The 27490-nt window shown below is 42.9% G+C and overlaps 1 protein-coding gene across 5 annotated transcripts in view; it reads left to right on the forward strand.

The window, feature by feature from the left end:
• Window positions 1-27490, forward strand: part of POU6F1 (POU class 6 homeobox 1) — a 71930-nt gene that overhangs the window by 13932 nt on the left and 30508 nt on the right. Inside the window, exon 1 of one of the 5 annotated variants that reach the window (XM_026677340.2) lies at window positions 18961-19397. The exons of 1 other annotated variant lie outside the window; for it this stretch is intronic. The gene's annotated coding sequence lies outside the window, so the exon portion shown is untranslated. Of the gene's footprint in view, window positions 1-18960; window positions 19398-19851; window positions 19916-26392; window positions 26412-27490 lie in introns of those variants that run through there. 3 more of the 5 variants (XM_087956343.1, XM_026677341.2, XM_087956344.1) reach the window with 3 other exon arrangements.

Below are 27490 nucleotides of genomic sequence, written 5' to 3' on the forward strand. Positions count from 1 at the left end.
TTAACCAACACTTGGGCAGATCATAACCCACTGCAAATAATGTGGAAAATCCAAACTTACAAGAAAGCTAGGTGGACACTTAACCCACAACTGAAAGAAAAAGGATACACTCAAAAAATTAAGGAAGAATTAGAGATATTTTTTAAATTTAATAAAAAACAAGATACCTCGTTGCAAATTCTTGGGATACAATGAAGGCGTACCTAAGGGGTATATCAATAGCCTATACAGCCAACAGAAATAAAAAAAGTGGAAGAAACAAAACTTGTAAAGACTAAAAGATTTAGAAGATAGATTAATGAAAGCCCCAGGGGACGAACAAATTAAAAATGACTGGATATTACTTAAACATGAATTGAATATATTAGACCAGGCAGATTTAATTAAGACAATGCTATACACAAAACAAAATTACTTTGAATATGCAAACAAACCTGGAAGATGGTTAGCGTATAAACTGAAAAAAGAAAACAAAAAAAGAATTATGTACCAATTGCAAGATAATATTGGGATATTAGAGATGGAATTGGAGAAAAAGAAAACAATTACAAGAGACTATTTCGAGACTTTATATAATCAAGAAGAAATAGATGCAAACAAATTAGACTCATTAGAGGACTTTTTGAAAGGAAGCACATTACAGCCATTAACGGAAGATAAAAGGGAGATATTAAATAAGGAAATCTTTAGATGAGTTAAAAGAAGCAATTAAAAGACAAAAAAGTAATAAAACTCCAGGCCCAGATGGGTTGCCAAGTGAATTATACAAAGAGATTGGAGAACCACTAGAAAATTTGTTCCTAGAGATTTGCAACGAGGTACTATTAGAGGCAAGAGTCCCGGAATCATGGAAGGAGGCCCATATTATATTGATCCCTAAAGAGAGTGCAGATGCCACCCAGGTAAAAAAATTACAGACCAAAATCTCTTTTAAACACAGATTACAAAATTTTTATGAGTGTGATGGCAGAAAGACTGAAGCTAATTCTCAATGAATTCTCAATTCACCCTGACCAGAATGGATTTCTTCCCATGAGACAGATTAGAAATAATACAAGAATGATAATTGATACAGTATATTAGACTACTATGAAACACACCCAGGATGCCAAGTTGCTCTTGTCTTCCTGGATGCACAAAAGGCATTTGACAACCTACACTGGGAATTTATGAAACGCCAGATAAACTTGATGAAATTCGGGGATAACTTCGCAAAGATGTTAGATTCAATTTATTTAACTCAGAAAGCAAGGGTAATGATAAATGGAGAATTTACCAATCCTTTTTAAATAAAAAGAGGTGTCAGGCAGGGATGCCCATTGTTGCCTCTGCTTTTTATTACAATATTAGAAACATTACTGGACAGAATTAGAATGTATGAGGAAATTAAAGGTACTAAGATTAAAAGACAAGAATATAAATTACAGGCATTTGCTAATGATGTGGTTGTTATTATAGAGGATCCAATAGAGTCAGGACCAACCTTATTAAAAGAAATTGATAAATTTGGTAAACTAGCTGGGTTGAAAATCAATAAGGAAAAAAACAAAAAGTTTGTTAAAAATATAACAAATAATAAACAAAAAGAACTAGAAGAAATAAGGGGACTACAAATTGTTAACAAGATTAAATATCTAGGTATATGGTTAAGACCCAAAACAATAACTTTGAAAGAAGACAATTATGTTAAACTATTACAACAAATAGGAAGAGATTTGGAGATATGGAGCAATTAACAGCGGCACGTATTTCACTGGCTCAATTCCGGAAATCGCCTAATATACCACCAATACAATTTATTATTCAAAAAATTTGTGAATGTGCAGAAATGAAAAAACCCACATTAAAATTAAAAGGAAAAGAGGAGGCAGAATTTTACTCGATCTGGAATATGTGGTACGATTGGCTAGAACGTAAAAAAACGAAAAGGGGAATCAAGGGAGGGAAACAAATTTATGAAACAGATTATGATACATACAATAACAAACAGGAATTGTTAATGTTAGTCTTAGACTCCCTTGTTCTTTAAACAATCAATAGAAGGAATTCATCGTTAAAAATAAATAAGTATAATCCAACAACAAACATTAATAACAGAACATTATGTTTGATAGAACATAAATAACAGAGAACCTATAGGAAGCAAGAAATAACTGCCACGTAATAATTTAGGAAATATTTAACTCACTGTCAAATGTATTAAAGGAAAGTTTAATTAGTTTTAGCACAGAGATTATTGTGATGTTTGTCGGTATGGATCTTTGTCTTTTCAGTTTGTATATTTGTATATTTTAATTTTTTGAATTCAATAGTTTGTTTTAAATTTTTTTAAAAATACAATTGATTATACAAAGGATATGAGAAAATAGAAAATCTAATGAACTATAAGAGATTATTTGGGAATGTAAAATATTTATAATGAATGAATTATAATCAAAAGCAGGGGAATGAAAATTTATTAAAATTATGTAGGTAAATTTTGAAAACAAAGAAAAAAAATGAAACGATTATATGAATATCTCTGGAATAGATATAAGATACATTGCAAAAAATAAAATAAACGGAACACAAAAATAAGACATCCTAGATCTGAATGAATGAAATATTCTTATTACTTTGTTCATCACATAGTTGAATGTGCTGACAACAAAATCACACAAAAATTATCAATGGAAATTAAATTTAGCAACCCATGGAGGTACGGATTTGAAGTTACACTCAAAATTAAAGTGGAAAAAAAACACTACAGGCTGATCCAACTTTGATGTAATGTCCTGAAAACAAGTCAAAATGAGGCTCAGTAGTGTGTGTGGCCTCCACGTGCCTGTATGACTTCCCGACAACGCCTGGTCATGCTCCTGATGAGGTGGTGGATGGTCTCCTGAGGGATCTCCTCCCACACCTGGACTAAAGCATCCCCCAACTCCTGGACAGTCTGTGGTGCAACGTGGCATTGGTGGATGAAGCGAGACATGGTGTCCCAGATGTGCTCAATTGGATTCAGGTCTGGGGAACGGGTGGGCCAGTCCATAGCATCAATGCCTTTGTCTTGCAGGAACTGCTGACACACACCAGCCACATGTGTAGCATTGTCTTGCATTAGGAGGAACCCAGGGCCAACCGCACCAGCATATCATCTCACAAGGGGTCTGAGGATCTCATCTCGGTACCTAATGTCAGTCAGGCTACCTTTGGCGAGCACATGGAGGGCTGTGCGACCCCCTAAAGAAATGCCACCCCACACCATTACTGACCCACTGCCAAACCGGTCATGCTGGAGGATGTTGCAGGCAGCAAAACATTCTCACGGCATTTCCAGACCCTGTCACGTCTGTCACATGTGCTCAGTGTGAACCTGCTTTCATCTGTGAAGAGCACAGGCACCAGTGGCAAATTTGCCAATCTTTGTGTTCTCTGGCAAATGCCAAACGTCCTGCATGGTATTGGGCTGTAAGCACAACCCCCACCTGTGGACGTCGGGCCCTCATACCACCCTCATGGAGTCTGTTTCTGACCGTTTGAGCAGCCACATGCACATTTGTGGCCCGCTGGAGGTCATTTTGCAGGGCTCTGGCAGTGCTCCTCCTGTCCCTCCTTGCACTAAGGCGGAGGTAGCGGTCCTGATGCTGGGTTGTTGCTCTCCTACGGCCTCCTCCACATCTCCTGATGTACTGGCCTGTCTCCTGGTAGTGCCTCCATGCTCTGGATGCTACGCTGACAGACACAGCAAACCTTCTTGCCACAGCTCACATTGATGTGCCATCCTGGATGAGCTGTACTACCTGAGCCACTTGTGTGGGTTGTAGACTCCGTCTCATGCTACCACTAGAGTGAAAGCACCGCCAGCATTCAAAAGTGACCAAACCATCAGCCAGAAAGCATAGGAACTGAGAAGTGGTCTGTGGTCACCACCTGCAGAACCACTCCTTTATTGGGGATGTCTTGCTAACTGCCTATGCTTTCCCCCTGTTGTCTATTCCATTTGCACAACAGCATGTGAAATTGATTGTCAATCAGTGTTGCTACCTAAGTGGACAGTTTGATTTCACAGAAGTGTGATTGACTTGGAGTTACATTGTGTTGTTTAAGTGTTCCCTTTATTTTTTTGAGCAGTGTATATTGTAGATGGAGGAGATATACCATGTGGATCCTAAATGTATTAATCTTACTTTACTTTTACTCGTTTTTTCTTTCATTGACTGTCTAATTATATATTGGTCCTGAGAAAGTTATAAATGATAACAATACATAAGATACAGGGGTGGGATTCAAATTTTTAAACAACTGGTTCTGTGGGCGTGGCTTAGTTGGTGGGCATGGCTTGGTGGTTATGTGACTGGCTGGGCATGGCCAACTCAACATCACTCACATTGAGGCACGCATCTCCTTGCCTGGCCTCTCATGACTGTGGGGATGCTGCAACAGTCGTAAGTATGAAAAATGGTCATAAGTCACTTTTTTCAGTGCCATTGTAACTTTAAATGATCATCGACACGAGCAAAGTACCAGCAAAGAAGGGAAAATAACCTCCAGAGAATGGGCGTTGGTTCTTACCTGATACGCCTCTTCTCGTGGAACTGCGTAGAGCATCCAGAGAGTGGGAGGTGCTTCAGTCCTTCCTTCTCACAGGCTGAGTTATAATTGAAGAACGCTCCTCCTTCCTCCACGTGGCTCCTCCATGCGTTCTCCCAGTTTCGCGAAGCGAGAGGACAACCACAATCCTCTAACTGAACTAGTAAACAACTCAATTATATACAATAACGATCATTGGCCGAAAACAGAATTCCCTACCAGACGGACCAAGAAGGGTGGGGCTGGATGCTTTACGCAGTTCCACGAGAAGAGGCGTATCAGGTAAGAACCAACGCCCATTCTCCGTAGAACTGCTGCGAGCATCCAGAGAGTGGGACATACCAAAGCATGTTTGTCCTACGGGCGGGACTCCGTCTGGATCGGAATCTCCTTAGGATCCCCAACCACTTGCTGTAGGACTCGCCTGCCAAAAGATGCTTCAGCCGAAGCGAAAGTGTCAATTTTATAGTGGCGTATGAAAGGTGACGGAGGCCCAAGTGGCCGCCCGGCAAATGTCAAGAAGCGAGGCTTGAGTAGCCCAGGCTATTGATGTAGCTGCACTCCTGGTGGGTGAGCCGTTATCCCACTGGGGATTGGAAGAGCTTGAACTGAATAGGCCTTGGAAATGGTTGCCCTAATCCACCGGCCTACCGTGGATGGTGGTACCTTCTGACCCAGCGTTTTAGGCTGAAGCGACAAAAACAGGGACTCCGATCTCCTGATGGATTGCGTGCGACATATGTAAATACGCAGCGCCCTTTGAACATCGGTGTGCCACTGCCTCTCCCTATCATGTAGAGGCTTTGGACAAAAATTAGGTAGGACCAACTCCTGCGCCCTGTGAAAGGCTGAATTGATTTTGGTAAAAAGAGGGGTCTGGTCTTAAGACAACTCGATCGGAATGAAAAATGCACAAGTCCTTCCTCACGGATAGAGCTGCAATTTCAGATATCCTTCTAGCTGAGGTGATCGCTACAAGAAAGACCACCTTAAAAGTGAGAAACTGGAGCGGTACCTCCTGAGAGGTTCAAAGGGAGGCCTAGTCAAGGCCAGGAGAACTTTGTTAAGGTCCCATGTTGGATATCTATGCACTACCGGCGGGTGCAAATTAGAAGCCCCTTTTAGAAAGGCCTTAATGCGAGGGTGGTGGGAAAGAGAGCTGAAGCCGCCAGCCACCACCGTTGAGAGGGCCGCGACCTGTCTTCTCAACGTGTTGGGAGAGAGACCTTCATTTAGACCATCCTGTAAAAAGGCTAGAATTTGTGCTATAGAAGGAGAGCGTGGATTGACAGAGGATTTCCGGCACCACCTACAGAAACTGTTCCAAGTTGCATCATAAATTCGAGTAGTGGAAGGCCGCCTGGCAGCCAGAATGGTATTTATGACCTGGGTAGACAAGCCTTCTTCAATCATCGTTTCCCGCTCAACCTCCAGACGGCTAGCTGCAGCCACTGTGGTTCTGGATGAAGCAGAGGTCCCTGTGACAGGGAGATCTGGTCCAACGGGATCCTCACGGCGGGACCACCGATAGATTGCGAAGATCCGCAAACCACGGCCTCCTGGGCCAATATGGGGCCACCAGAAGGATCTCCGCCCTCTCGAACAGCAACTTCCGAATTACCCTGGGGATCAGTGGAAGCGGAGGGAAGGGGTACAGGAGGCCGGGAGGCCACGGGCAACGCAGGGCATCGTGGTTCTCTGCCCCATGGGAGGGGAACCGAGAGAAGAACCTTGGTGTCTGCGTGTTGAGCGGCGAGGCAAAGAGGTCTACCAGAGGTGACCGAACCTGTCTGCTGCTTCCCTGAACAGCCGCGGATGCAGGCGCCACTCTGCTGGGTCCAACGTGGCCCTGCTCAGCCAGTCTGCTTGGACGTTGGAGACCCCGGAAATGTGCTCTGCCCTGATGGAGGAAAGATGTGTCTTTGCCCACCGACATAGTCGTTCGGCTTCTCTCATGAGGAGGATGGAGTGAGTGCCTCCCTGACGGTTGATATGGGCTTTGGTGGTGGTGTTGTCCGTAAGGACCAGAATGTGGTGCCTTCTCACCTGAGGAGCGAAAGCTCGCAGGGCTAGGTATACCGCATGAAGCTCCAACCAGTTGATGTTGTGTCGTCGCTCCGAAGGAGACCAAACTCCCTGGGCTGACAGAGACTGCAGATGGGTCCCCCCATCCGGAAAGGCTTGCGTCTGTCGTAAGAGTGACCCTTTGGGGCTCCTTGAATAGATGACCTCTGTTGGTAGAAGGTCGAGTCCACCAAAGAAGGGATGAGAGAACCCTTGGAGGTATCCTTACCACTCGACTTGATGTGCTCCTTCCCGAGCGCTGGTACGGCATAAGGAACCACTGCAAGGATCTGGAATGCAAACGAGCCCCATGGGATAATAGAAATGCAGGAAACAAGTTTCCCCAGAAGCTTGGATAAACTGAGTAAAGAGGCGCTTTTCCAGTTCGCCTGATAGTCCGGATAGCAGTATGAATACTATGAAGCCTCTCCTGGGAGAGGAAGACCTTACCCTTAACAGAGTCAATTACAGCCCCTAGGTGGGCTATGCGGGTGGAAGGGCTAAGTTGGCTCTTCTCCCAATTCACCTAAAAACCCGTGATCCTGCAGCACTGATAGGGTAACGCTAGTATCCCTCTCGGCCTGCTGTCGGGAAGGGGATACGATAAGGATATCGTCGATGCGGATGGGAACCTGTCTAAGATGGGCCGCCAGAGCTGCCAACACCTTCGTGAAAGACCTCGGGGCTGAAACAAGGCCGAAAGGGAGGGCCACATACTGGAAATGTTGGTTATTATAACAGAATCTCAAATACTTTGAGTATGAGGAATGAATGGGAATATGGAGGTATGCCTCCGACAGGTCAACTGACGTGAGCCAGTCCCCTTCCCTGATACCCTGTAAAATAGACTGTAGAGTCTGCATCTTGAACTTCTGGCGCCTGACAAAGCGATTAAGCCGCTTGAGATCTAAAATAGGTCTCCAACCCCCTGAATGTTTAGGCACCAAGAACAAGAGGGAATAAAAACCTCTTCCTCGTTGAGAGGATGGGACAGATTGGATGGCCCTAATGTCAGCCAGATGTTTAATGGCGGAATCCATAAGAGCCCGCTTTGTAGGATCCCTAGAGACAGGTGAAATCCTGAAGTGTTCAGGGGGGGTGGAATTGCAGAACGAGTCCAAAACGCACGGAACTCCTCACCCAGGCATCCGAAGTGGACCTCTCCCAGAGGTCTGCAAAATGCCTGAGGCGGCCGCCTATGGGGAGAAGGTCTGAGGTCCTATCTGGGCCGGCGGGAGGCCCTGTGCCAGGAGCCTCTAAAGGGTCTCCTAAAGCTGCCTCCTCTTCGTCTCCTGTCTCCTGTATCACTTCGGTCGTGGTAGGATGACCGAAACGACGGGAACCCTGGAACCTAGGGGAGAATGACGACTGGTATGGGGGCGAAAGGAGCCCCTCCGAAAGGGCTGGGACCCTCTGGACTCCTGCCTGCGAAAAAGCGAAGGAAGAAACTTCTTCTTACTTCGAGTTTCCAAAAGCAAGGGTTCAAGGGCAGGCCTGAACAGCTTCCCTTCTGCCAAGGGGGCTGAAGTCAACTTGGACTTATTTTTAACATCAGCCTGCCAATGTCGAAGCCAAAGTAATCTCCTAGCTGTAACATGGGAGGAGATGGCCCGGGAAGCGAACTTTACAGAATGAAAGGTGGCATCAGCCGCAAACTCTGCCGCTGCCGTGATCTTTGCAATATCCTGATGGGCCCTGGTATTGGTCGGGGGGATATGCTGCTTGAGCTGCCTGAGCCACTTGATGGAGGAACGGGTGAAAAAGGAGGCGGCCGTGGCCGACCTGATGGCCCAGGCATCGGACTGGTGAGCTCGCCGAAGAGCCATCTCCGCCCGCTTGTCCTCTGGCTTCAGCGCCTCCAACGCATCCACAGGGTTGGAAGAGGAGGCCAGCCTCACAATTGGATCGTCTACCTCCGGGGTGTCTAACATAGAAGAGAATGCTGGGTCCAGATTAAACATCCTCTTATCCTGACTAGAGGGGGCGGGTGTAGGACCCACCGAGGCCAACTGCCTCGCGACCAAGTCTGAGAAGAATGGGGGCCGGAATAACTTCTGCTTCTACAATCGGTTGCCTGAACATGAGATCATCTGGATCCTCCGAAGTCGATGGCGGTGGATCAGAAGGAGATTGAGAGGCCAGGCCTGAAATATTCTTAGCCTTAAATAATAAGGACTTAAATAACTGGGGTTTAAAGAGGCCCACAACTGTTGGTTGTTCGGAGAAATGCCCTCGTCCTCTGACATTTCCCCTCCATCGGGTCCCCAAGAAGGAAATCAGAATACTGCGAGGACCCCCTCTCAGAGCCTTCCTCCTCCCGAAGGGCTCAAAGCCCATTTCCTCCTGTTCTTGAGTGACCTCCTGAGGCTCCTCCCCTTCTGGGGATGGGGCATCCGTATGAGAAGGTACCTGACCCTGCTGGGACGCCTGCCCGGAGAGAGATCGTCCAGATAATGATTCAACGTCGGGAGTCCTCCTCGAGAGCCAGGTCTGGATAGCTGCTGCATTCCATCAGCTATACCCTGACGGATAGCAAGTTGCATCCATTCCCTGATACTATCAGGGATGATGGTTGACGCCGGCTCCTCAGGCGAAGGCCTGCAGCGGTTGGCGTGAAGGTCGCCTCTGAGTACGGGATGGCTGGCGGCTCCGGGTGGATGTACTGCACCTGGAGGGGAAGAAGCGACTCGGCAGGGGAGGGGATGGGCAGAGAGGTAGAAGGTGGGGTAGGAGTTATAGTGTGTAGTTCTTTAGATCGTTTGCTGAACTCCTTTTCCAGAGCTTTGTGATGCCTTAAGGCATCCTTTTGAGAAGCACTGGAAGAGTCCTTGTCCCTCTTACGAAGATAGTGCGTCTTCGACTTGGCCTTCAGGGAAGAGCCAGTTGGATTGCTCTCTGCCATGGTATCAAGGAAAAAACCTTACAATAAATATGGCGGTTGGCACGCCTAGGAGTTCGGCTTACAAACGCAAACCGGTTTTCCCAAAATCAGATTACGTCCCCCTTTGAATAAAATTTTTTTTATTTCTTTATTTTATTTTATTTTTAAAAACACCAAGTACTAAAAACACAAAGAGAAAAACTATCCAAAAATATTTACACAAAGGCTTGCTAGAATATATTACAAAATAACTAATAATAATTTTTTAATTTTTTTTTTAAGGGCGGGGCCCAAGGAGAGGGCCAAATAGGCACAAGGAGAAAATAATAATAAAAACTATTAAATCCAAATCCAAATGAGCCGAATGAACGCATGAGGCCAAAAAAATAAGGAAAGTAAAAAAAGTAAAAAAAGTAGAATATGTAGGCCTCTTTAGGCAGCCTCCCAACACAATGGGAAGTATGTGCCCGCGCCTCTGAACAAGCTGAGTGTTACAGACGGAAAAGGCCAACAAGAAAACCTCTAAAGGAAAGACAGCAGGGCCGGAACCACGGTGTCCTCCAAGAAAAAAACGGGCTCCACGCGGCCTGACGGTCCCGCTTAGGGCCTCAATCCACACAGCTTAAATCCAAAGAATTACACACAGCCAGGAAAAAATATTTTTTAAAATAAAACAAAATGGCGCCGGCCACGAGGCGGTTCCAAAATGGCCGCCCGGCACCACGCGAGGCAATCAGAGGCGCACCAGCCCTATTCGCCTACAAGGCAATCAAAGGAACAATGAAAAACCAGGGCTGGGAGAGGAAGCGTTGCTTCCTCTAATGCGTTCTAAGGGGGAATGACGATAGCGCGATAAATAGAGGCGCGGAGCCAAGCGGCTGGATAAAGGCACGCTCGGAAATGCAGAGAAAGGGAGGAGGGCGAAGGAAAGCTCCGAGCCCTTAAACCCCTTCCTACAGGCAAAATCGCCTCACCAAATTAAATTTAAGAGCACACTATCAACGCAGGGACAAGGAGGAAAGGAATAAAGGCAAACCTGAAAAACTTAGAAGAAAAATTCTGAAAAACGGCCAAGGAACAAAGAGATCGCTGCCTGCTTTCTCGAAAGGCTGAGTGAAACTGGGAGAACGCATGGAGGAGCCACGTGGAGGAAGGAGGAGCGTTCTTCAATTATAACTCAGCCTGTGAGAAGGAAGGACTGAAGCACCTCCCATTCTCTGGATGCTCGCAGCAGTTCTACGGAGACATTCCTGAGACAGGAAGTCTAGTCCTGCCAAGAATGTAATAAGGGTTAACGGAGAGGCAGTTTCTGTAAGCAACAACACCAGAATGTTTCCTTCCTGCCTTCCTTACAGGATTAGGCCAGTAATTTCTTCTAACAACCGGTTCTCCGAACTGCTTAGAATGTTAACTGGTTCTAGTGAATAGGTGCGAACCTGTAGAATCCCACCCCTGATAAGATAATATAAAATAGGTGGTAAGCCGAAAATGGAAATAATAGGGGATAAAGAATTGAAAATATATGTGAGGATGAAATGATTTTGATACTGAATTAATGAATTGAAATATGAAAGGGAAATTTATCTAAAGATTAGTTGAATGGATAATAATTTGAAGTGATATTAAGAAAGTTGAAAGTGTAACTATGACTGTTCTGTCCTCTATAATTACTGACTGAATGTATAAAGGCAGGTAGATAACTCCACAAAGCATCCATACAAAGTCTTTTTATTGGTTCATCAGGCATCCTCGAGATAACACACGGTTACCTTGAGATTCATCTCAATGTCCAACTCTTTGCATAGCTGACTTTCTGGTGTAAAAGGATGGTAATCTTTCATCACCAAAATGAAGGAGCAAGGGGGTGAGGCAGCAGCATGTTGATGGGTTCCAGGCAAGAGTGCAGAAACCTCCCCCAAGCCACCAAGGGTCAATTTAGGATTAAAGATGTGGCCACATGACATGGACTACATTTCCCAGGATACCTTAACTACATTTACCATGATGCATTCCCTAAGGGGACAGCTCTCAATTCCAACTATCTCAATTCCCATTACCTATAAACTGTCTGGATAGCACAATGACTATATATAAATATTGTAATCTGGAATCATGTTGCTCACGTGAAGAGATGTGTAAAAAATAAAAATAAAAAAACTTTGGGGAATTTTTTTTTTTTTTGCTAGGTGATGCTGAAGATATCTCCTGAATTTGTATCCCTTACCAGTCGTATTTGATAAATAGAAAAGAAACTGCTTTTACTTCCTCAAAAGCAGAGGTGGTATTCAGCAGGTTCTGACCAGTTCTGGAGAACCGGTAGTGGAAATTTTGAGTAGTTCAGAGAACCAACAAATCAGGGGTGGGATGCTACCGGTTCTGCCCAGCTTTATAGAACTGGTAGCTCTGAGCAGCAAACACTGGTTTGGTGTTTGCTGCTGTTTGGCCCACCTGCCTGCCCGGGCTCTTACCTGTCCTTCATTTCCTGCTTTTTCAACCTCAGCTGCTTTGCGCGGCACAGCTGTTGAAAAAGCAGGAAAAAAGAGGCTTTTCAAACACTGCACACTTGCGCGCAGCGCTTTTCAGCTGTCCGGGCAGCACAGCTTAAGGATTTTGACACATGCACATGCACGTGCAAAATGTAGTCACCAAAACGGTAGTAACACCGATTGAATCCCACCCCTGTGGCAAATATCACCTTTGACTGCCCCACCCACATCTATTCCCTGCTTCCTTAGTCCCAACTAATCAGCTGGGTCTTCTTTGGTTGCCCTGCACAGGAAAACAGAGCTGGAAAGCAGGTTAATGGGGTGGGGAGGGATTTTGCAGTAACTTTCCCCCCCCAGGAGTGGGGTGAGAATGGAGATTTTGCAGTATCCTTCCCCTGCTATGCCCATCAAGCCACACCCACAGAACTGGTAGCAAAAAAATTTGAATCCCACCCCTGCTCAAAAGGCAGGAATATTTTGAAAGATTCTTATGGCTGGTAGAGGATAACAGAGTTGCAAGGGACCTTGTAGGTCATCTAGTCCAACCACCCTCAAGTAAATACTTAATACTTAATCTGATACTTACGTCAGTTAGCTGATGGGGGTATGTGAATACCCTGTTTTCCCACTGTGGAAAAACTCTTATCTCCTTGTCTTCCAGTTGTTCAGTTAAATGGAACCCAAAGAAAACACTTTTTCACTCCTAAATTAGAAATTGTGGGCAGTGGCTTTCAAATGGAGACAATAACGTATAAGAGAAAAGAACATCACTTCTTGAAACATCCTCTATACATTACTGTCTTCCTCAATCTGGTGTATATCAAATGCTTTGTATACTGTATTGATGAAAGCCAAGCTGTCCTGAAATTACAAGTGGGCTTTTCATGTATTTTGCATTGAGGAGAGGCTTCCATCTAGCCATTCTGCCATAAAGCCCAGATCGGTGGAGGGCTGCAGTGACGGTTGTACTTCTGGAACTCTGTCCCATCTCCTCGCAAGCTCTTTGGAGCTTAGCCAGAGTGACATCAGATTCTTGGTCACCTCTCTTGCTAAGGCCCTTCTCCCCCAATTTGTCTGACCAGTCAACCAGCTCTTGGAAGAGTCCTGGTTGTGCCAAACTTCATCCAATTGAGAATCATGGAGGCCACTGTGCTTCTAGGAACCTTCAGCGCAGAAGAAATTTACTGTAGCCTTCCCCAGATCTGTGCCTTGCAATAATCCTGTCTCTGAGCTCTGGAAGCAATTCCTTTGACCTCATGGCTTTTGCTCTGCATTGTCAGCTGTGAGACCTTCTATAGAGAGGCGTGTGCCTTTCCAAATCATGTCCAATCAAATTAATTTATCACAGGTGAACTCCAATCAAGGTGTAGAAACATGGCACCCACCATCAAGAGAAATGGGATGCACCTGAGCTAAATTTCGTTTTTGCAAAGGGTTTGAATACCTATGCCAATGTGATATTTCTGTCTTTTTTCTTTTTAATAAATTTACAAACATTTCTAAAATTCTGTTTTCACTTTGTCATTATCGGGTACTGATTAAATTAAAATTGTATGTGAGATTTTATGTATGTATGTATGTATGTATGTATGTATGTATGTATGTATGGTATTCAGCTTTGTTCCGGTATTTTTCCACGTCATTATAGTTATGCTTTTAAAGTTGTAGACAGAAGATATTAGAAACACCAATCTAGCAGAACACACCAAACTCCAAGACCAATGGACACAGACCAAGACTCCCAACCAATCAGGATGAAGAAAAAAACCATTCTAACACAGCAGTAGGCTAGCACCAAATTTAAAACAGAAATGGCTGTGAAAGTCTGACTCATAGACGAACTCAATACAGAAGCCTGATGATGGCAGATGAGATTCTGCCGAAACGTTGCTACAACTTTAAAAGCACAGGTCCCACTCGCCATCCTCAGGCTGGTGCTTTCAGCTTCGTGCCAGTGCAAGCAGTGTGTGAGCCACGAAAACCAACACCAGACCTGAAACAACATAGACACCACCACCAATCCCCCTCATCAGACCCAGGCCCAAGCCCATCCTATAAACAAAGGACAACCACCATCCAGAAACCAGACCACAGCTGCTTCACCAGCTGTCACACACCCCGACCCCAAAACCAAACAAGCTGACACACGCCAAAAACACAGACCCAGACCCCAAACTAGAACCCAGACCAAAACCCAGAATGCTACATCACAGCCACCCGCTCAGGATATCACATCAGAAAACTCAGGAAATTACACCACAAGAACTCAAGAAATTGCAACACAGCAAATGACTCAGGATATCACAGCACAAGACCAAGGATACCACAGCAATAAATCTCACAAGGTCATCACACAACCCATTACCCAAGCCGTTACTACACAGGAGACTAATGGAAAAGAGATCAAAACACAAATGACCCAGGAGATTACAACGCAGGACCCAGGATACCACAACAAAAGAACTCACAAGCCCATCACACAACCCATTACCCAAGCCGTTAAAACACAAGAGGCTAATGGAAAAAAGATCACTACAAAACAAACGACCCAGGAGATTGTAGCACAAGATCCAGGTATCTCCACAACAAAACTCACAAGGCCATCACACAGCCCATTATACCAACATCAACTCCATCAACCAATCAAGAGGCAGCAGTGCAGCCAACCAGCCCAGCACACCAGCCCCCACCACCAGTATTTATAGAGAGATGGCAGCTCCGATCACACACTGCTTGCACTGGCACGAAGCCAAAAGCACCAGCCTGAGGATGGCAAGTGGGACCTCGCCGAAATGTCGCCAAGATACTCTTAATCTTACACGGGAAAAGACCTGAACACACCTAGACCTACATACCTGTACAAGTGAAAATCTACGAAAACAAACATATACATATACATATACATATACATATACATACACATACACATACACATACACATACACATACACATACACATACATACACATACACATACATACATACATACATACATACATACAATATATATATATATATATATATATATATATATATATATATATATATATATATATATGTTTTCTGAGGTTCTCTCGGGTATTTGTATGCGGATCTTTGGTTATTCAGGTTTTCTCCGCATAAAATTGGAAGCATCTAGGCAGCGTTTGATGAAGTCTCATTCATCATCTTCAGGCTTGTGTCTTCAGCTCTGTGCTTACTCTGAGAAGCACAGAGCCGAAGACACAAGCCTGAAGATGATGAATGAGACTTCATCGAAACGTTGTCTAGATGCTCTGTGCTTACTCTGAGAAGCACAGAGCCGAAGACACAAGCCTGAAGATGATGAATAAGACTTCATCGAAACGTTGCCTAGATGCTTCCAATTTTACGCGGGAGAAAACCCGAATAACCAAAGATAGATAGATAGATAGATAGATAGATAGATAGATAGATAGATAGATAAATATCTCACATACAAATATACTACATACATGCATACTACTAGTAGGTTTATAGTCCCTTAAAGTTTTATATTAAGCATATTTATCACTTACGCAATATCTAAATGAAAAGACATTTTAGGGGAAATTTAGTTTTACTAGTAGCTATTGAACATATGTAAGTGTGGATTAGTAATAGCATCAGGAAGTTTCAAAATGGGCATATAGATTATACAAAATTGCAGCACTTAAAGAATACCTGTCACAGAATGCAGAATGTATAAAATGGAGTTCTGACTATGATAGAGGAGCAATCACTAACTACAATAACCTCAATAAATACAGATTTATTACAAAAGGAACAAAGATCTGTGAAGATTTCTACAATACATAGTGCATTTGATAACATCTATAAAGAGCTTTCATTTTTTAAAGTATATTTTGCTCCCCTTTCTAAAATGTTGCTTTAGAATTTCTGCTGATCTCTTGATTGAGCTAAAAAATTAATGTGCTCTATTTTCCTGAATGTATTATATTAATAGTATGCCAATGTATGTAAATGAGCCTAAATTCAGTGAGATGGATGTATTTAAATATTCCTAATCACCAGGCAGCTTATGCAAACTAAGTTCTTAGCTGATTTGCGATATGATGTCTGAAAACCAGCTGTACCAGAGCAGAGGCATTTTACCAAAATGGATTCAGTTGTTACTGAAGATGTTGACAATGTTCCTTGGGTATTCATTACAGAAAAGGAACATGCACAATATAAATGTTTATGGATCTGGATGCAGACAACCATTTTTTTCCCTAAACATTTGCTTTGATGGAAAATGTGGTCGTTTCATGTTTAGAAAAGCAGTAGCTGGCTATATATGGAAAACAGAACTACATTTTTGGAAGCTATAAATTCAGCTCTTGGTTATTACCATAATTTCTTTCCATTAAATGCTCATCTCCTTTCTTCATTCATTTACTCAGAGCACAGCTTTGATCTGGTGTGTTTATCCAATGTAAAAGAGACTCTTTGGCTCAAAGAAGTCAACGATGATTTGTATTCTCACATGCTAAAGTACATTATAATTTTTAGAGGTTGAACAATGTGTATTGTTGTCATTTCTTTGACAGAATGCAGCCTGCAGCTCGGCATTTTGCAAAGGTCCCAGATTTAGTCTCAGGATGGACACTGCCCTGAGCAGTACTGAATTAGGTGAATCAAAGGTCTATCTGAATAGAAAACGACAACTTAAATTATAGATAGCCTTAACTTATGACCATAATTGAGACTTGAATTTCCATTGCTCAACAAGGTGGTTTTTAAGTGAGTTAGGCTCAATTGTACAACCTCTTTCCCCCCTCAATGATAGCTAAATGAATCACTAAAGAAAATCGTGTGCCTGTTAAGTGAATCAGGCTTCCCCAATTGACTTTGCTTGTCTGAAGCTGGCTAGAAAGTCATTCTATGATCTTGGGATGCTGCTACCATCATAAATGCATGCCAGGTGCCAAGGGCTCAAATTTTGATTACATGACCGCGGAAATGTTGCAATGGTCTAAGTGCAAGACTGGTCATAAGTCACTTTTTCCAGCGCCACTGTGCCTTTGAACAGTCACTAAAGGAATGATTGTAGGTCATAAGTTGAGGATTACTTGCATATGCAAATACTTTTATTCATGTGATATTTTCTCTATCCCGATTGAAATATTTTGTAGAAAGCTTGAATGGTTGTCTGTTAAGCTAGCCTTCCCACGCTGACCTCTTTCTGGGTCATATCTAGAATACAGAATCCTAACCAAGTTTTGGACTGCAAGGTAATCATATATTGTCTCTTTTGCTGATTTACAAAATTGGGGCAATCGTCTTTTCTTGCCACTGTATTCCAAAATAAAGTTTGTGATTTAAGTACTGTATCCTTTAGAATCACAGAAGGATAGGTAGATAAGCAGTGTAAAAAAACAACGAATTGTGGTCTCTGTGGGCAGAAGCGTAATGTAGACCTGACCTTGGGAATGAGGAAGAAATGAGACAACCCTTAAGAGGGAATTAAGAAAAGATGACTCCATTCTGAGAGAAAGGAAAGCATGAGAAAGAAACTCAAAATATCCTGGCCTTGATTTTGTTCAATATAAAGTGGGGAAGAGGAAATATCTGAAGGACATTCAGACTTCTGTTATTCTTCCCTACTGTTATACTGTAGTCCTTGATTTACAATAGTACATTTAGTGACCATTCAAAATTACAAAGGCAATGAAGAAACTGATTTATGGTCATTTTTCATACTTACAACCATTGTAGCATCTCCATGGTCGAGTGTCCAAAATTTGAGTGCTTGGCAAATGACTCATATTTAGGACGGCTGCAGTGTTTCCAGGGTCATGTGATCACCTTTTGCAACCTTCTGACAAGGAAAAGTCAATGAGAAAGCCAGATTCACTTAACAATTGTGGCAAGAAAAGTCGTAAAATGGGGCAAAACGCATTTAACAAATGTTTTGCTTAACATTAGACATTTTGGGCTCAAATGTAGTTGTAAGTCAAGGACTACCTGTAAAGCACATTCTTGGAATCGCTGCCAAATCTGTCTCTTGACTTGGCCTACCTTGAAGGGGCTGACACGTCAGGAAAATGACAATTTGCCGTTGAAAAAGAGAGATTAGTTTATTGTTTACCTGGTGACACCAGAATTATCTACTTTTCTTATCAAGCAAACAGCAATACAGTTCTGTATTGGTCTTTCTTCTTTCTTTCTTTCTTTCTTTCTTTCTTTCTTTCTTTCTTTCTTTCTTTCTTTCTTTTTTCTTTCTTTCTTCCCTTCCTTCCCTTCTTTCTTTCCTCTTCTCTTTTGCTGAAGCTATAGGTATTTTTTTGTACTGAATTTCCCACCATCTCCCAATGTAAATCAACCATATAGTCTATCTGTAGCAGTGGAAATGTCCAGGCATGGAACTACAGCTACAAACCTTTGCCGGAGAAAGAATACTGGCAGTATATACTATCTGCATGTTTATTTAAAAAAAAAAAATCCTGCTCCTGCAGAATGGAGTTACGTCTAGGCTAGGATACTGTACACCACAGCTGGATTTCTGCTTTAGTTCCCCAGGTCATTGCAGTTTGTTTACCTGTCCTTTGTCAGGCTGACTGCAGTAATCCAAGTTGAACTTTAAAGGGAAAAAAAAATCACCCAGACCTCCTCCGAAAGCATTTGGCAGGATTGGGAAAACCAGATCTGCCTTTATAGTACATTTCAGTCTGAAGCTGAGAAAGAAGAGATTTAGACAGCATCAAAAACACACACTTACTGAAATACCTTCACTTTGGGCAGCTTTCCCCCCCCCCCGCCCCCGTTCTCTGACTTGATGAGAACGGAAGAGAGAGAGAGAGAAAAGGAAAAGAGAAGGCATATATTATACAGTATATGCACAAGAAGCCTTCCTCACATTGAGGGTTGTGGGTGGGGAAATGGGACGGGCGGGTGGGGAAGCCGGCTGGGAAGGGGAGGGGGCTCTTTGCTCCACCTAGCGGCAACCTCGAGGGTATGCAGGATGCGGCAAAGGCCTTTGCATAAATTATGTTCATGACGCAGCAGCTAAAAAATCCCGAGTATCAAAATCTGCCCCTGCCTTCCAGTTCCCCCCCCACCCCCAGGCGGGGCAAGAGCTTCGCTGGCTATACCTGGAAGATGGGGAAGGGGCATCCCTTGACGCAAGCCCTCGGGGGCTGCGGTTCCAGCAGGACTTAAGGCCGGCTGGGCCTGGGAAGGGGGTGGAGAGCGGTGCCACCACCACCACCCCCGTTTTGTGTGTGTGTGTGTATGCAACAATCTTCGCACCAGCTGCTGTGAGATGAATTTTTAATCATTCCCAGGGAAAAGAGGAAAAAAAAAGTGTGGGGAGGGGGGAAAAGATCGGCTCGGCGGAGCCCCAGCCCGGGCTGGGGCGGGGGCGCAAAGCGTTCTCTCCCGGCTGTGCAGCGGTGAGTGGGGGTGCGGCGGGCCGGTATGGCGTGGATCGGGGGCGGGGGGACCCGGTTCGGTGAATATGCAATGGTCTTAATTAGCATAATTTATATATTTATGATAAAGAGAGGAGAAAACAGGGAACGGGGCGCAAGGGAAGGGGGAAGAGCGGGGTTGGGACAGCGTTGCATGTGGTCTGTGGACATGTATTTTTGGGGAGGGGCTCACCTAAAATAATGGAGGGGCTTAAGCCTGGGGGGAGCCCGATCGATTGAATGGGAAATTTAGGACACGGCCGGCAAGTTGGTGTTCAAACAGAAGTGGGGCTTGTGGGGTGGGGAGTCTTCCCATCCCAAATAAATTGGGGTGGGGGTGGGGTGGGGTGGGGTTGAGATCGAGCTTTGGAGGACGAATCCGTCGCTTGGATATCGGAGCCTGGCGGGACCCCGACCAGGACAGGCTGCTTAAGAGAGGGGAGGTGGCGGAGGAAGTATTGGGAATCAGGCTAGTGGAGAAATCAGGGGAAAGGGACAAGGTTAGTCCCCGGGAATGGCAATGAGCTGCAAGGAGAAGCTGGAGGAAGGACGGGGTGTGTGTGTGTGTGTGGCATGGAAAAGCCGGTGTTTGGGGGTTTTCAGAAAACGGAACTGTCGGGAAATGGGACTCGGAGGAAACAACCCACCGCGGGGTATAGCTCGTTTTGGGGCGAATGTTGCGGGGGGTTCGGTTGAGGGAACTGCCTGAATCGCGCTCCCTGTTAGGATCTGGGTTGAGAAAACCACTTGAGGGAAGATCATTTTAGGCCATCCAGAGGAAGGCTGAGGCGCGGGATGAAGGACTAGCAGCCTGGAGGGCGCGTCTTTCCGGCTCCCCTCGGCAGTTGGGAGAGTTGAGCATTGGGGACGACGCCGGGTGGGCAGGAGGCGGTGGCGGGCGGGGACTTGACCTGGGCAAAGGCTGCGGGCGGGGTAAAGGAGGTGCGAAACTCGGGTTTCTCCAGCCCGAAAGGGTCCACTGACGTTGAGGCAGGTGAAAAAGAAGGAAACTTCCCCCCCAAGCAAGAAGGGAGACCGGAGCTGGTTTGAGGATGGGGCGGAGGAGCGGACGGGCAAGCGAACAGAAAGGAGAAATTCAGGGAGTTGGCGAATGCTCGGAGCGAACTGCGCGGGAAAAGAAGAAACTCGTTGGAGCCCGAGCGCAGCCATAGAGCTTCTGTTCGGTGCCAGAGCTCGGCCCTAAATACATTAATAATGAGAAAATTCGAGAAAAGGCGAAACGCTGCCAGCAAAACCGAGACCGGCTGTGCCGCGCGTGTAAAGGCAAAGGCGACCCCATTTATTGTGGCTCGCATCTTTAAAACCCGACGCAAGTGATCTTCTGTGCGCCCTTGGAGGTTATTTTGCAGACTGATTGGTGGTTATTACGGGGTATATATAAACAAGAGTTGGAAAAGCAATGGTGTCGCCCTGCTTCTAGTTTAGGAAAAAGTCTGAGCGCTTTCCTTCGAGCTATTTATAGATTTTGAATCCGAGCTCCAATTGTTTTATTAGCTGTACAGAGCAATCTTGGCATCTGTCTACTCAGGAAGCCCCATCAACTGCAATGGGGGGCTTAGCTATGCGATTGTAGCCTTCAAAGCATCAGAGCGGCGGGAGTGTGTGTGTGTGTGTAGGGGGGATTGAAAAGTGACATCTGGTGATGTTTTTTCAATTGCAGCACTGGGGCAAAAAGAAAGGGTAACTGCTTCATATTTTATTCCCTTTTTCTCTCCAGTCTGTTGCTAATACAGGAAGTAGTAGCTTTTATCAGATGGTATACATTTGGAGCAAAGGATCAGATATGTCTGCTCCCATATTTAGCCCAGGAATGGCCTAAAAATCCTTGAAAATCATAGATCTTTCATTCAGTCACATTATGGTTAGCCTTGAAAACATTGCTTAAATCCTGTGAAATCTGAAATTAAGGAATGAGGGGTTAGGGTTAGGGTTAGGCCAAAGGACACAAAATTCCAGAACAGTTTCCCTCCCTGCTTCCTCTTCATTTTACAGACTTAGCAACAAATTAAAGACCCTGCTGCTAAATGTGATGGTAAAGCCATATGAACCACATTGCTTCTATCCATACTATCCTGAACAGCTTCATTCTAAAAATTGTGTTGCATAGAAATCCAGATATGGAGGGAAACCTCCAATAACCTTTACTCTGAAATGCTGGTTTTGTATGTATTTACAATAACGTGAGTACCTGCCTATAATCTCAAGAAGAACAAGGAAGACACTATCCTCTTAGTAAGAACTAGAGTAGACCAGAGGATTATAAAAAAGAATGTCCTTGAAAAGGCTTTGTTGAATAAGCATGGATTTAACGTGTATACATTTTGACCCGTACCTCTGCTATCTAAAACATTATGCATAAAAAACGCTGTAAAATAAGATCAGGTAATACAGGGGCATTTCTTATATAGAGGTGTCCTATATAAGAAATTAGGATGAATCATTTGAGTTATTGTTGATGATGACAGTTTGTCTTCACCCATGAACTATTTTTATTTTATTTTTTATTTGTCAATTGCTTACAAGATAATAGGTATAAGTAAAAACATAGTTATGAATACCTGGATACATATATGAAAAAAAAGAAAAGAAACAATAGGACAGGCACGTTGGTGCGCTTATGCACTCCCCCTACAGACCTCTTAGGAAAGGGGTGAGGTAGACAGTCTAAGGTTAAAGTTTTTGGGGTTTGGGGAAGAAACCACAGAGTCAGGTAGAGTATTCCAGACATTGACCACTCTGTTGCTGAAGTCATATTTCCTGCAATCAAGTTTGGTGCAATTAACCTTGAGTTTGTATCTATTGTTTGCTCTTGTGTTGTTAGAGTTGAAGCTGAAGTATTCATTGACAGGTAGGACATTGCAATGATTTTATATACTATACTTAGATCGGACCGAAGGCGGCATAGCTCTAGGTTTTCTAGGTCTAGAATTTCGAGTCTGGTGGCATAAGGTATTCTGCAACGAGTAGAGGAGTGGAGAACTCTGCTTGTGAAATATTTCTAGACTTTCTCAACTGTGTTAATATCAGATACGTAATGTGGGTTCCAGACTGATGAGCTGTATTCGAGTATTGATCTAGCAAATGTTTTGTATGCTCTAGTTATTAGTGTAATATCACCAGAGAAAAAGCTACGTAAGATTAGGTTAACAACTCTTAACGCCTTTTTGGCTATGAAGTTACAGTGGGCTCTATCACTTAGGTCATTTGAGATGAGTACTCTAAGATCCTTGACAGAGTTTGGATCATCAACAAGGTCTTGACTATTCAGCCTGTATTTTATTTTCTGATTTTTTTGCCAATATGTAGGACAGAGCATTTATTTGTTGAGATTTGAAGTTGCCATTTGTTTGACCATTCTGATACATAGTCAAGGTCTTTTTGAAGGGTAGCAGTATTGTCTGTGGTGTTGAATAGCTTTACATCATCAGCTAAGAGAACGCAGTTGCTCTTGATATGATCACAGAGGTCATTTAGAGTATGAAAAGAGTTGGTCCTAGAACACTGCCTTGGGGACACCACTGTTGACAGGTACAGAATTTGATAGGACGCTCCCAATTTTGACCATTTGTTGTCTGTTTGACAGGAATGCTTCTATCCAAAGTTATGCAGGTGTCCAGAGATACCATAAGATTTTATTTTTAGGAGTAGTTTGTCGTGTACCACTGAATCAAAGGCTTTACAGAAGTCTATGTAGATTGCGTCTATTGCTTTGCCCTGATCGAGTTGTGTAGTCCATATGTTTTTGCAATGTAAGAGTTGCAGATTGCATGATAGTTTTTTCCTAAAACCAAATTGTTTATTAGAGAGTAGGTTGTTTGTTTCTAAGTGAAGGATGATGGATTGGTTAATAATTGATTCCATGACTTTACAGGTGACGCAGCATAAAGAGATTGGTCTGTAATTTTCAACTAGGCTGGGGTCTCCCTTTTTGAAGATGGGGATGACCGTGGCTTGTGACCATAGTTTTGGCAAGGAGCTGGTCCTGAAAGATTTTTCAAAGATTATGCTTAGACGTTTGGCTATGGCAGTGGGTAGCTTTTTTAAGAAGTAGGCACATATTCTGTCTGGTCCAATAGATAGAGATGGTTTTAGATTGTGTAGTGCATTTTCAACTTTGTCCTCTGTAAAATCGATATGTATTAGATCATTGTAGTTGTCTGTGGTTCGACTAGGAAATACTGGGCATGATCCATTGCTGTTTACAAATACTGAGCCAAAGAATGTGTTAAAGAGGTTGGCTTTAATGGTGTCATCATTGCAGTCTTTACCATTAGGTCCTTTCAGGGGTGGGATGGACCTTGAGTCTTTTAGTTTGTTCTTTACAAAATTGTAGAAAGCGCGGGTGGAATTGGTGCGTAGAAGGTTTTCTTGTTTAATGTGATAATTGGTGCATTCAGTTTTTATTTGGTGGCATAAATTTTTGTATCAGCTTTTGAAGTTGGCAACGTGACCAGATTTGTTTTTCTGCCAAAGTGATCTCTTTTTGGATTGAAGCTTCCTTATTCATAACAAATATATTGAATCAAAATCTTTATTTTGGTCATAGACCAACATGGCAACAAAATGTGATAGTTAGAACTAATCATTTTCAAATTTTATGTGATAAGTGTTCTAAAAATAATCCTGTTGATCAGGAAATGAAGAGATGTGGCAGCATTGCTTTAGTGCCTGCTGAATTACTCTGTCCACAGTCCTTTTGGTGGGCTTTGAGTGGCAGTATTTGTGCAATAGATGTTCACACATGCTCAGGTAGCTGGTAAAAGACAGTACATTTCTGGTCTCCTAGAGACTCCAGAATGAAGTGTCGATGTAATATTATAAGGAGTAGGTATATATATAAATGCTATTGTGTAAGGCGGGGTTTCAACCCCTGTTGGGAACTGGGCTACACAAGCGGCGAGCGATTAGGCAAAACTCCATTTGCACAAGCAGTCGGCAAGCCCACACGCACGCTGTTTGCACAGAACCATCTTCTCCCTACACTCACCAGTGCTGCCTGCAGTGCTGGTTGCTAGAGATGGAAAAGTTAGGGACTGCTGGTGTAAGGCAATGTACAGGCTATGATCCTAAAATTCAGGAAACTTCATATAGAAAAGCAGGCATAGATGGAAGGGTAGAGTTCAGTGTGTCATCAGCCTAGAGTCCTTACATTCTCAGAAACGATCTAGGTCCAACCCTGTCTTGAATTATTATTTGGTGCCAATTTAATACTGAATGTTAGTTAATAGATTCTTACGTATTGGCTTGAGCAATAAACATTATGAACTGGAATTTATATAAAATCCAGATCCTTTGCACAGGAGATTTCAGTTCAGATCCCCACAGCCATGTGAGATTGGACACCCTTTCTCAGTCTCAGTCTCCCTCATGCTCCCTGGATTAATATGAAGGTCAGATTGAGAGATGGATGAGCCATAAAATGGAAGTTAGCCTTGTAGCTGGCCATAAGCTCCTTGTATAAGTAAGAGATCAGAGATAGAAGAAATATTACTTGTTTGTTCGTTTGTCCCACTTGTATTACACTGAAACATGCTGGGGACATTTGATGATTTAAAATCATAACTGGAGACTTAAAACATCCATGGTACTGTAAGTAATAATCAGCCAGTTAAAAACGTCCACACTAATCCCATTATTAACAAGTAAACAATAATATTAACCAATTAAATAACAGTAATATTGATATACATTTTCATTTGGGATGGGTTCTTCTACAGGTTCCATTCATATGAAGATATTACATTCTTTAAAACAGGTAATACTAAAAAGGTGGAACTTGTGAGAATCATGAATCATGGATCTGATTGTCCTTTCAGCACCTGTAATGCTATTCCATTTGTAGTTTATTATGTATGTCTGGAGGTGCAATGCTGGAGGGGGTTGCAGTTGATCTTGTATTTTATTTGCTTAAGGGTAGGATAACTTGTCTAAAAATCAACTCATTTCACTTGGGTTAACTTAAAACAGTTCCAAGCTTTGGAAGATATCAACACCCCCCCACACACACACAAAAATACTTCGTCACATCCTTTCTTGCATTTGAAAACTGTTTTCTGAGTATGCCTTCAACCCAGCTGATTGTAGCCATTCATCATAGCCAGGTGTCTATTATGAGTCTGTTGATGTTATTAGATGTTATACCAAGGATTATTTTACTTCTGTTTTGATGTTCGCTGCCTGATATATGATCAGATTGGGGCAGTCTACAGAAGTATAAACTAAACGGGTATTGCATGCATGTGTTGCACTACATCTTAATTTAAAATTTTACATGTACTCCCATTTTATTATTCATTTTAGGATAGGAGGGCAAGCTATTGGCCCTGTGTCTACCTTTTTGAAAATCCATGTTCAAACTATTATTAAATGCATCATACTTCATTTATTGAAGGTGAAGAAAACAAATATTTATCAATAAAAGATAATACTTGTCGCTTAGCATTGAATTGTGGAATCCTTTGTGCTTTCTCAGCTTGGTTGTTTTCTTGCAGACCTTGGGTAGTTGGGTAATGAAACATTTGCAAGAAAACAAGCTCAGAGAGCACCAAGAACCCCACCAGCAAATGTTTAGTAGATTTACATTCTCACATTGAAATCCTGTTAATTAGCAATAGCAGACAATAGTATTACTAGATATAACCTTCTCTTTTCCCTAACATGGAATGTCAATACATTGCAAACATTTAATTCAATGTTGTATTAATATGCTGTTTTATTTTGCACTGCAGGCAAAAAAAAATCTCTTCCTTGTGCGGAGAGATCAAGGAACAGCTTTTATTTTTTTATTCCTCTTTCCAAATTCATTGCATACACAAGCCAATATTTTATCTGAAATAATCTGAACAAAAGAGCTAAAATTTCTTTTTTTAAAAAAACAAACATTTATGTCTCGCTCTTCTCTTTGGTAGGGCAGGTTTCTCTTCAAAATGGAAAATGCCAGGAAAGAGCCCTTGGTTTTTATTTTAGTACATGAAGGTGGGTAAATTATCACATGCGACAGGTATATAATGTAATACAGCATTGTTCAAAAACAAGGAAGGGAAAGTCAGCAGATCCTAGATTCTGGAATTCATTCTGATCCCTTAATACAGGGGTCTTCAAACTTGATCGCTTTAGGACTTATGGACTTCAACTGCCAGAATTCCTCCTCCAGTCATGTTAGCTCAGGAATTCTGGGAGTTGAAGTCCACAAGTCTTAAGCTTGCCAAGTTGGAAGACCCTTGCCTTAATGGCATCAGAACGCTGGGTCACATGACTAGGAGGAAGAAAAGGTTAGAATGAGACCATCATCAGCATTCAAAATACCACCCAATTGCCTCTCCTATAGAGATGCCTGGATAAATTTATTATTTTTCCCTCTCCTTGGTAGCTCTTGACCAGATCTGACCCATTTTAAAATCTGATCCCTGACACACAAACACACACAAATATCAAACTTGGTCCTAATCTGTTATGTGCTGTGAAAATTACCCTGCTGACAAACGGACAGGCAGAGCCCCTTCATCTATTTTTTTTAAAATATTCTGTTGGGTTGGGGGGGGGGAAACACAACATTGCCCTCCCTGTGAAACAATAATTATAGGAAACTTCTGAAATGGTAATTTTTGCTATTTGTTGAACCAGAAGGAAGCAAGGTAGTAAATATCTACTAGAGTAAATGATGTTCTTTATGCTTTACATCAAAGGGATACAGTGTTACATCCTATTAAACAAATGTACACAATAAAACGGCAGTTTTACTTTGGTTCAGGAAGTTTCTTCTGTTCTTGACTAAATGTGACCGATGTTTATGACAATTTCCAGCTATAGCATTCATAATATTTCATTATTTCTGGCAGAATAATTTTGCCTCTTATATAGAACATTATTCTTTTTCCATTGCCTTGTAGAATGAAGCAATAATTCTATATTGTAGAAATATATTTAACTTTAATTGAAATCCCCTACCTCTATCTCTGATAAGAGGATGGTAGAGTTGACAGCTAATGAAGTAAGACAGTAAAAAATGAGAAAAGACACTTGGGCACCCCAGAGGAGGAGGAGAAAATGCAAAG

The sequence above is a fragment of the Notechis scutatus genome, chromosome 2, assembly GCF_049901735.1.
Source record: "Notechis scutatus isolate UNSWTSFEM ecotype Mainland chromosome 2, rNotScu1.2, whole genome shotgun sequence".
NCBI lineage: Eukaryota > Metazoa > Chordata > Lepidosauria > Squamata > Elapidae > Notechis > Notechis scutatus.